The sequence below is a fragment of the Tupaia chinensis genome, unplaced genomic scaffold (assembly GCF_000334495.1).
Source record: "Tupaia chinensis unplaced genomic scaffold, TupChi_1.0 Scaffold000283_1, whole genome shotgun sequence".
Classification (NCBI taxonomy): Eukaryota; Metazoa; Chordata; class Mammalia; order Scandentia; family Tupaiidae; genus Tupaia; species Tupaia belangeri.
In genome coordinates this window covers 126,886-137,213 of record NW_006159766.1, presented here as the reverse complement: position 1 = coordinate 137,213, position 10,328 = coordinate 126,886, and the positions used below count along the sequence as shown (strand labels likewise).

The 10,328-nt window shown below is 50.1% G+C and overlaps 1 pseudogene; it reads right to left on the bottom strand.

Annotated features, from left to right (window-relative positions):
- Nucleotides 1-9,640: 9,640 nt before the first annotated feature.
- LOC102479014 (prefoldin subunit 4 pseudogene) lies at nt 9,641-10,052 on the bottom strand (annotated as a pseudogene).
- Between the last annotated feature and the right edge of the window lie 276 nt (nt 10,053-10,328).

Here is a 10,328-nt window from a genome sequence, read left to right as displayed (position 1 = left end):
TGTCCATCTCCTCTTTCCTATCGAGCATCAGGGTTCATTTCCAAACTCTCCCACCGAATATCTGAACCATTTTGTCTATAGGAAAAACTTAACAAGATGAAATAACCGAACTATTATAACGTGAAGTTCGGCGTACCTCTTTCTGACTCTGAAATTCTAGATCAAAAGTTCTGAGAGGCCAGAGTGGGCAGTGGAAGTGCAGCAGCGGTGGTCCGGAGAACTGCCATGCCCTGGGGTTAGGCCCGCCTGAGACCTGCAATGGTGAGCGCGTGACTGCTGAGATCTGAAGGCCTGGGTGTACCGGGGACGGGGAGCACAGGTTGCTCTAGGCGTGCATTGGAGCCCAGCCCAGCACAACAGAGCGTGCTGTTCCTGGGCTGCCGGCAACCTGAGGTCTTGCTGCCATTCGGCCACCCTGGCTGGCTGCTCTCTTGGAACGCTCTACAGCCAGTGGAACTACAGAGGCCGGCAGGCTTGGGCAGTGCCCAGGCTCAGGCCGAAGATCTAGCGGACAGGCAGAGTGCTGCCACCGGGCCTTCTGGAATAACCTAGGTTGGCAAAACCCCAAACCCCAGCTGCTGCAGCCTCTGCCCTTGGCGGTTGGTGGGGTTTCGGTGTGTGTGTGTAGCACTGCAACTTTCTGGTAGGTGCCCAGACTGTCACCCAGCAAGGTTCCCCAAAGCTTCAAAACAGCTAGAGGGACCACTGGCAAAGCTTTCTGCTTTAAGAGTGATCTGACCTCCAGGGTCTGCGCCCAGGGATCGGCTGTTTGTCGAGAGGCAGCTGCTTACCTTTCTTTTGAAGTCATTAGTGATGCTTCCTAGGGCATGTCCTTGAGTTTTTTAAAGTGTGTGTCAACAGATCATGCTTCATACAGGCATTGCCACCCCTCGGTGTTGTTTTATTTTTAGTTGTGTGTAGGGCACACGTGTTCCCTAGAGACAGAGAGAGAGAAAGAAAGTGAGAAAGCACCTCCCAGGGGCATGGCCACACCACAGTTCTTTCTTCTCTTGGGATTTTGGGCCCACACACACCCATACACATGGGTCTTGCATGATTTTCAAGGTACCAGGTCTGGGACTCAAACAGTCAGCATGTAGATCCAGCCACATTAAGCTTCATGCCACCTGCTGGCTCTGATTGGTTGATTTATTTCTCCCTCCCTCCCTCCTACAGCAGAGCAGGGGGAAGGATGGAAGCCGTGTGGGGACATCACCTCTCACGTCGGCTCCGGAGCCTCTGCCGTTCCACCTGAAGGACAGGCACCGACACAAGCCTCACCTTGTCCGGCCGTGCAGGACTGCGTGGATGCTGGACGGGACGTGGGGGTGCCATCTCCAGCTCATGAGTTGGTTGGTTTTATTGTTGGGGGTGTGGAGACTGTGCAAGTGTGAGAGCAGGGCGGGGAGAGAAAGTCACCCCCAATGGGGCACAGTTGTGCCACAACCGCTTCTCCACCTCTCCATCCTGCCAGATTCGGGGCACACGTGCACACACAGGCTTGACATGTTTTTCAAGCCATGGGCCAGTGTTTGCACCACAGTCTGCCCTGTGCGCTCCAGCTCCCTTAGCTGCTAGGCCGTGGGCCAGTGCCACGGTATTTACTAAGGGGTACTTGGTGTACCACCTGCGTCCCCTGAGGTGAAAACTAACACATTGAGATCAGGAGTTGGTAGGATCCAGAGCTTGGACTTTGATTCCCATCTGACCTGGTGCAGGCGGGTAACTGATTTGCGGCCTGCATGGCTTACATCAATTGAGAGGAGAGCCAGCACGTTCGGAGCCCCGTGGACGTAGACTCCTCCTGTCCTCCCTAACCCGGCTGTCCATCTCCTCTTTCCTATCGAGCATCAGGGTTCATTTCCAAACTCTCCCACCGAATATCTGAACCATTTTGTCTATAGGAAAAACTTAACAAGATGAAATAACCGAACTATTATAACGTGAAGTTCGGCGTACCTCTTTCTGACTCTGAAATTCTAGATCAAAAGTTCTGAGAGGCCAGAGTGGGCAGTGGAAGTGCAGCAGCGGTGGTCCGGAGAACTGCCATGCCCTGGGGTTAGGCCCGCCTGAGACCTGCAATGGTGAGCGCGTGACTGCTGAGATCTGAAGGCCTGGGTGTACCGGGGACGGGGAGCACAGGTTGCTCTAGGCGTGCATTGGGGCTGCTCTCTGGGACCTCTCTCCAGCCAGTGGAACTACAGAGGCCGGCAGGCTTGGGCAGTGCCCAGGCTCAGGCCGAAGATCTAGCGGACAGGCAGAGTGCTGCCACCGGGCCTTCTGGAATAACCTAGGTTGGCAAAACCCCAAACCCCAGCTGCTGCAGCCTCTGCCCTTGGCGGTTGGTGGGGTTTCGGTGTGTGTGTGTAGCACTGCAACTTTCTGGTAGGTGCCCAGACTGTCACCCAGCAAGGTTCCCCAAAGCTTCAAAACAGCTAGAGGGACCACTGGCAAAGCTTTCTGCTTTAAGAGTGATCTGACCTCCAGGGTCTGCGCCCAGGGATCGGCTGTTTGTCGAGAGGCAGCTGCTTACCTTTCTTTTGAAGTCATTAGTGATGCTTCCTAGGGCATGTCCTTGAGTTTTTTAAAGTGTGTGTCAACAGATCATGCTTCATACAGGCATTGCCACCCCTCGGTGTTGTTTTATTTTTAGTTGTGTGTAGGGCACACGTGTTCCCTAGAGACAGAGAGAGAGAAAGAAAGTGAGAAAGCACCTCCCAGGGGCATGGCCACACCACAGTTCTTTCTTCTCTTGGGATTTTGGGCACACACACACCCATACACATGGGTCTTGCATGATTTTCAAGGCACCAGGTCTGGGACTCAAACAGTCAGCATGTAGATCCAGCCACATTAAGCTTCATGCCACCTGCTGGCTCTGATTGGTTGATTTATTTCTCCCTCCCTCCCTCCTTTCTTTCCTTCCTTCCTTCCTTCCTTCCTTCCTTCCTTCCTTCCTCTTCTTTCCCTTCCTTCCTTCTCTCTCTCTTTTATTACTATTATTACTATTACTATTATCATCATTAAAGCAACCCTTTCTTTTATTACTATTATTACTATTACTATTATTATTATCATCATTAAAACATCCCTTGGAGACCCAGGTCCCACAGCCAGGGTTCTATGAGAGGACCTCTGAAGTGCCAACCTGCGGCTTTGGGACGTAGGCCCAGGTTTCCACCCAGGTACGCCACGTTGGAAAGATGATAAGGAAAAAAAGGACTTGAGTGTCCTACCTTGGTGAGTATGAGTCTCTAAAGTTCATGGGAGAGGGACTCTGGTGGTGGGCTCCCTGCGACCTCCCCACCCCAACCTCGCACACGCCTCCATCTGCAGGGCCAGTCTCTTCACATTCCCCCTCCTATTTCCCCTCAGCTGGGGAGTCATCACAACGGGGGAAATACATCAGAACTAAATTAGAACTAAATTGGGCCGAGACTCAGAGTCGTGCGAGTGTGACCGCCAAGCAGCATTACTGGTTGTTTTATGTCTCCTCTGCCTGGGGTGCGGTCGGGCGTAGGGGGTGCTCTCATTGTGACCGGCTATGTGGCCGACCAGGTCCAGAAAGATCTAGAGACGTCAACTCTTCTAAGACAGATGGCCTCTTCCCTCAAGTCATGTCCACCTCCAAGGGAGGGAAATCACTTCGCTACAGAAAATCCTCAAATTATTAAAAAGTTATCTTACTCCACACTTGTCCTTGGCTCACGCTGGAGGAATCCAAGTTAGAAAAGTCCCCATTTAAGATCATCAACAGAGGACAACAGCAGATCAACCGGGCTAATAGTAGCAGGAAGACCAATTAACAAATTCATGAATTGTGCTGTTTACACTTCCATTCCTAAGGTTAATTATACGATCAAGTAATAGCTTTTGCCTTGATGAGAGGGCCCTTAGGAAATAAAAGGGTGTCTCCACCTCACAAGTATGTTTGCATTTGGTCCTAGGACCGGGCTCAGCAAACATCTCCTGCACACAGTTAGAAGAAGGTCTTCATTTAAATAGCCACGAGACTGTGTGTGTAAATAGAAGCGTAGTCCGTCAACATGCTAGCACCCACCTATGGTTTTCCCTTCCGCCTCTGGGCTGTTGGTAATGTGGATTCTTTGCAGGTGTGACAGACGGCAGAGTCAGAGACCCGTCTTTTCTTGCTGTCCCCATTGAGAAGAATCCGTACAGTTAGCTCCTTGGCCTTATCTTCACGCACAGAAGAAAAGAAGCCACACCCACATTTTCAGAGGCACTCTTAACAAGCCTGTTCCAGCTTCTTGTTTGTTTTTGATGGAGTAGCCCATGGCAAGGCACCTCACGTGAATGAATTCCTGTCATTGTCAAGGTAGGCCTATGGGGTAGATATGAGGAGACTTCTAAAAGATTGTGGGAAAGTGGAATTACACTAGGAGTGTATTTTGAAACTCGTGCATCGTTTTTTCATGATTTACATTTTCCCTGACATTTTGGAAGGCCCCTTAGACTGTTATCCTCTGTCCTTCACATGTGAGGGGACTGAGGGCAGGGAGGGTATGCGATCTGCCCGAGGCCACCGCAGCAGCTAGGGCAGGGTGGGGACTCAGGCTCTGGCGACTCCCACGCCCTGTGGCTTCTCCCCATGGGTGGGTGGGAAGCCTGCCGTGTTAGAGCAAAGTGGGGAGGAGCCATGCCTGCATTGTGCTGTCTGTAGTCTTCCAAGTGAGATGCCAAAGCTCCCTCCTCTGCCACTCACTCCTCACTTCTGCTGATCACTTCGGAGTAATGGGACCCAACGTTAGAGAGAACATGGACCTCTTCAAGGCGCCTGCCAGAAACAGCACGGTGACGAATTCCAAAAGTGCCCCCACCCAAGGCACCGCTCTGGTCACAGCAGGTGCAGGCCGAGGCATCTCCGGGCCCATCTCTCTACCTGGGGATAGGTCTTCCCAGTGGGGGTCAGCTGTCCCAAATCCTGGACGCGCATCGACCAGGGAGAATGAACAGGGCTCTCAAGAAAGGGCACACCACACCCTGACAGTCCGCGTGACAAGCAGCCTGTCTAATTAGTCTCTTTGCATCTCAGTGGCCTAAGAGTGAGTCTACCTCAGGTCAGCCGATAGCCTAGTGGTTAAGGGATCCACATCCCACATGGCCGACCACAGTTCAAATCCCAGTCCTCACAGCTCAGAAAGCTTGCTGGGTACATGTGTGGGCCCCCGGAGTCCCAACAGGGTGGAGAAACGGAGGAGAAGGGATTGTGGCGTGCCCATACCCCATTGATTTCCCTCTCTCTGGCAAACACACGTGCCCTTTGGCAATTGAAAAAATAGTACGTTTTTGTAAGACGCGTGTACCTCATAGACTGTGTGAAGGTGAAATCGGATGATCCAGGTGGCGGGCCGGCTCCTCAGAAATGCAGAATCCGGGTCCCCTCCAGACCAGCTGACTCAGCATCTGCAGTCAGCCCTCCAGGTGGTTCAGCGGAAGACTGAGGTCTGAGTAGTAGCGATAGTAATTCTGCAAATCCAGGTGCCCTGCCACTAGAGGAGGGTCGGCCTCACCATCTGGGACTATGGTGGGTGGGAGAAGAGCCCATGCAGGCGAGTGGCCAGCTCCAGCTTGGAGCCTGCCTCCACTGCTCCTCAGTTTCTGAGTTCTTAGGAAAGCACCCAAAAAAGTAACTGCCAGAGAGAGATCAAGAGATAGAAGAGAAAGAGGGAGAAAGCCCTTCCCAACAGGGCACAGTCATGCCGCAATCCCTTCTCCATTTCTCCATCCTGTTGCGATTTGGGGTACACATTCACACACACACACACACGCTCCCAGTGTGTCCCTCAGACTGCTGGGGCCGGGACTTGAACCACATCTGGCCCTGTGGGTCTAGCCTAGTAACTGAGCGTTTTGGAGGAAACTGCTGGAAGTCAGAGAAACAACCATAAAACGTGCAGCTTTGGCATCGCTGATGGGAGTGACAATGACCACCTCAGCCAGGAAAGCCTTTCCCCCCCCCATAATCCAAGTCCTGCCAGATCATGGCTTTTAATTTAAGTGTGCAGTTGCTCCTCAAAAGTGATTCGCAAGCCCTTAAAGAGCCGCTGTCCTTCAGAAGCCTGTTTAGGATGCCGACGGTTTGAAGATTAGTGCCGGGAGTGAGAGCATTTGACTGCCTAAGTGTTCAATCTCCCAGGTACTCAGATATTTCGCGGCACGCACTGATGTTCATTAAACTGTAAGCAAATTAGAGTTCAAGCCCAAGATATAAAGGAAGACATCATTAGCAGACGGGAGCCTCCACCACCGGCAGGCTGCTCCGAGGTGAGAAGTCTTATCCCTCAGAATTCGTTCCTTGCACAAAAGGAAATTATAGAGCTACTTTCGCGGCTGTTTTATCGCACTCAATTTACAATGAAATGAGGCAGAAGTCGGCCAGGCCGCATTAACGCTTTAATTTTCCTTTTGGGTTTTACCTCCATTTTATCTTTAGAGGAACCCAGAGCAGTTTGATAAATAGAAGATTTTGCCAGCCTATAAATAAAAAATTTAAAAAAAGCTGTTTTTGCCAAGTGGATGCTCACTTGCTGCTGCGCTCGACAGGAGCTCCCTGGGTGCAGGGCAAGGGGCGGTGGAGGTGGGGGATCACATGTCTTCAAAACTGACCTGGAGGGGCCAGCAGGTGGCGTAGTGGTTACGTCGCCAGACTCCCTCATGGCTGACCATGGTTTGAGTCCTGGATCCAGCAGCTTGAAACTCACTCCAGGTGCGTGTGCACGTGTGCCCATGATCTCGGGAGGAGAAGGGACTGCAGTGTGGCCATCCCCTTGTAGGGGATGTCTCACTGTCTCTGTCTCTCTTGCTCTCTGGCGAGTCCACTCGCCCTGAGGAAAAACTTATATAAAAAAAACAAAAAACAACAACAACAAAAAACATGACACGGAGAAAGAACATGGTTTGTATCCCGCGTCCAGCTGCTCTGGAGTCTCGTGGCTCTCGGTGGCTTCTGCTGGCTGTCTACTACTGGGCCCAGGTTCTGTGCAAAACTTTTGGGAACCAGACAAAGGAACCGAACTCCCAGAGGGAGAGAAATCTCATCAGATGTGCCGTGGACTGGCCTGCCAGCTCTCAGAGGAACTTCGTGAGGAGTGGGATATCCACTTCTCCCAGCGCATCCTGAAAAAGTGTGTTTTCAGAAGGCTGCGAAGGAAATCCCCAGGGAGCCTGCTTCACACCCTTCCCCTCCTCATCTCTGCGAGTTAAAACCCGGGGCCAACTTCGAAGAGCTCAGGAGACGGCCTCCCTTGGGTGTGGACCCGGAAGGCTGGCACTGGCCAGCTAGGGGGGCAGGCTCTGTGTGCACGGCTCACCTGGCTTTTGCCCTGGGTGGGGCCCCAATCCCTTGCAGATCCAGTGCAAGCCTGATTGGAATAGCCCAATTAAATACACTTAGAAAGAGAGAGACAGGGGCCAGCAGGTGACGTAGTGCTTAAGGCTCCAGACTCCCACGTGGTCAACCACAGTTCGAGTCCTGAACCCAGTGGCTTGAAACTCACGCCAAGTGCACGTGCGTGCCCAAAATCCAGAGAGGAGAATGGAGGGGAAGGGACTGCGGCAAGGCCATCCCCCCTGGGGGGTGATTTCTCACTTTCTGTCTCTGGTGAATGCATATGCCTTATAGTAAAAATCTTTCTCTAAAAAATGAGAGAGAAACTGATTGGGAGTGGCAGGGGAATAAAATAGAGAAAGAGAAGAAATTAGAAGAAAACTCCTTTCTCCCAGTACTGTAAATGAACCAGGAAAGAACTTCCCCCAGGGCAGTCTCTCTGCAGCTTTGCTGGGGCAGACACCTCTCACACCCCGAGCTGTCGTGGGCTGGGTCTCTCAATGCCGACCTCCGCGTGAGTGACCACATTCTAAGACCCAGCGGAGGAGGGTGCTCCATTCCTGTCCTGGGCACAGGCAAGCAGCGGACCCATGGTATTTTTGTAAAAGAAACAGCAAGTGAAGCAGCACGGGGAGAATGGGAGGTGTCCAGCCGGCACTCCTCCCTAGGCCCCCTGGGGAGAGGCTGAGAAGGATCCCTGGGGATGGAACCGGGTTAGGTAACCTCATTCATAGAGACATCAAACCTTTTCAAATTTCCAGGACAGTCTCGATTCCCTACTCTTCAGTAAAGAAGTATCAGCATTTCTGCTGCAACGTCACACACAGATTACTAAAAACCCCAAGTTCTACAAAATAGCGTGCTAAAAAAATAATAAGGCTTTGGGGAAAATAGAGTCAGGGCAGTCCATAAACATCGATGGAACTTGGTCACCAAAGTGCTAGCAAGAAACAATCACAATGCTAATAAAATACGAGCCTGGTTATGTCTCTCTTGGCATTTCTGCGGCAGCACCAGCCATGAATTCTTGGCAGCCTTAAAGCTGGCCCTGGGGGCTCTCACTCCCTCCTCCTAACCATGGGTCCTGGAGGCCCTCACTTCCAGGCAGACAGATTTCATTGGAGCTCCCAACTGGATTCTGGGTGCAGGCTTCCGTACTAATGTCTGTAACCTTGGGGGACATATAGCCAAGCTTCTAGAGCAATCCTGCTTTAAAAGAAATAGGGGTGCCAGCAGGTGGCATGGTAGTTGGGGCGCTGGACTCCCACGTGGCCAACCAGTTAGTCTCAAATCTGGCGGCTTGCTTTTACTCTCTGTGTGTGTGTCTCTCTCTCTCTCTCTGGTGAGCACACATGCCCTATAGCAAATTAAAAAATAATAATAAATAAAGTAATTCTTCATTTAAAAAAAAAGAAGAAACATGAAGGCGGATGAACATCTCCCAAAGCACCATGAGAGACAGTGAGCAGACCCCTGCAAGCCTGACTGGAACTACCCACCTAGAGAATACGCTTGTTTTAGTCAGGGAAGAGCAAGCGCTATGGTACTAGGTGATATTCAGGAGTGAGTGTTCGTCTTGTGAGCATGATAGAGATCGTGTAGTTGTATTCTGAAAATCTTTATCTGTTCAGGATAAAAAAACACATGAGGTAGGGCCAGCGGGGTGGCGTGGTGGTTAAGATATCTGAATCTCACATGGCTGACTGGGCCTTTTGAAACCCAGCAGCTTGAAAAACATGCTGGGTGCGTGTGCGTGCATGTCCACCAAGTCCTGGTAGAAGAATGGGAAGAAGGGATTGTGGCATGGCCATCCCCCAGGGGTGATTTCTCACTTTCTGTCTCTCTCTCTCTCTCTCTGGTGAGCACATGCACCCTATGGCAAACAACAACAAAACCCAAATGAGATAGATATGTCCCAAAATATTAGCAGTTGTTAGATCTAAGGGAGTTTCCTTTTCTGTTCTTGATAGTGGGTGTGTGTGTCTCGGAGAGGAAAACACTCTCAACAGGGAGAAAGCATTCCTGTCTCTGTCTCACCATGCCGTTCTTCCCTTCCCCAGCCCTCCAGCTTCTCAGGCTGGAACAGAAAAAAGGAAAAAAAAGACATTAGATTTAAAAACAAACAAACAAACAAACACCACCCCCCCCCCAACATCAACAAAAAACCTCCAACAAGGAAATCTGAATCAAGTGTGGTCTTTAATTAAGACAGGTTGAGGATTCTTTTTTTCTTTCTTTTTTTCCCCTCATTTTAAACAGTACTCAAGTTTATTAAACAAAATTTTTAAAGTCTTATAAAATGTTTAAACTTTCATCAGCCTCAGGGTTTACGTTGCTTCCAAATTTTGCATAAAACTTAACTTGCAAATCTGCTAACACCCGGTAAACTGACTCCACTCTGGATTTTAAGGCGTTGATTTCTTCTTGCAAATTTTTCGGGCTTCTTCTAGTATTTCTTGTGTTTCTTCTTGAGAATAGCTGATGAAAACATCACTGATTTGATAAGGTATCTTTACGCAGTGATCATCTGTAAGCATGATGTCCTCACAAACATCTTCTAATTTTGGAGTTGTTTCTTTTTTGCTTCTATTTCTTCTTTTAGCCCTGTGATGCTACTTGTATTCTGTGCAAATTTGTTTATCTTTTGTTGATCTTCAAAAGTAACATTGACATCTTCTGCAGCTGCCTTGTTGGTGGCTACCATCTTGGGACTAGAGGATCCCTTTTCTAAACTCTTTAGGACAAGAAGTGCTTCTGGATTCAGAATTGTTTGGATTTTGGAATATTTACATATACATAATGAGACATGTTGAGAATAAGACCCTAGTCTAAACATGAATTTACTTTTGTTTCATGTAGATCTCACACACACAGTCAGTAGAGAGAGAGAGGGAAAGTGAGAAAGCAAACCACCAGACCTGGGACTCAAACCACAGATGGCCTTGTGGGAGTCTAGCACCTTAACCACCACACCACCTTC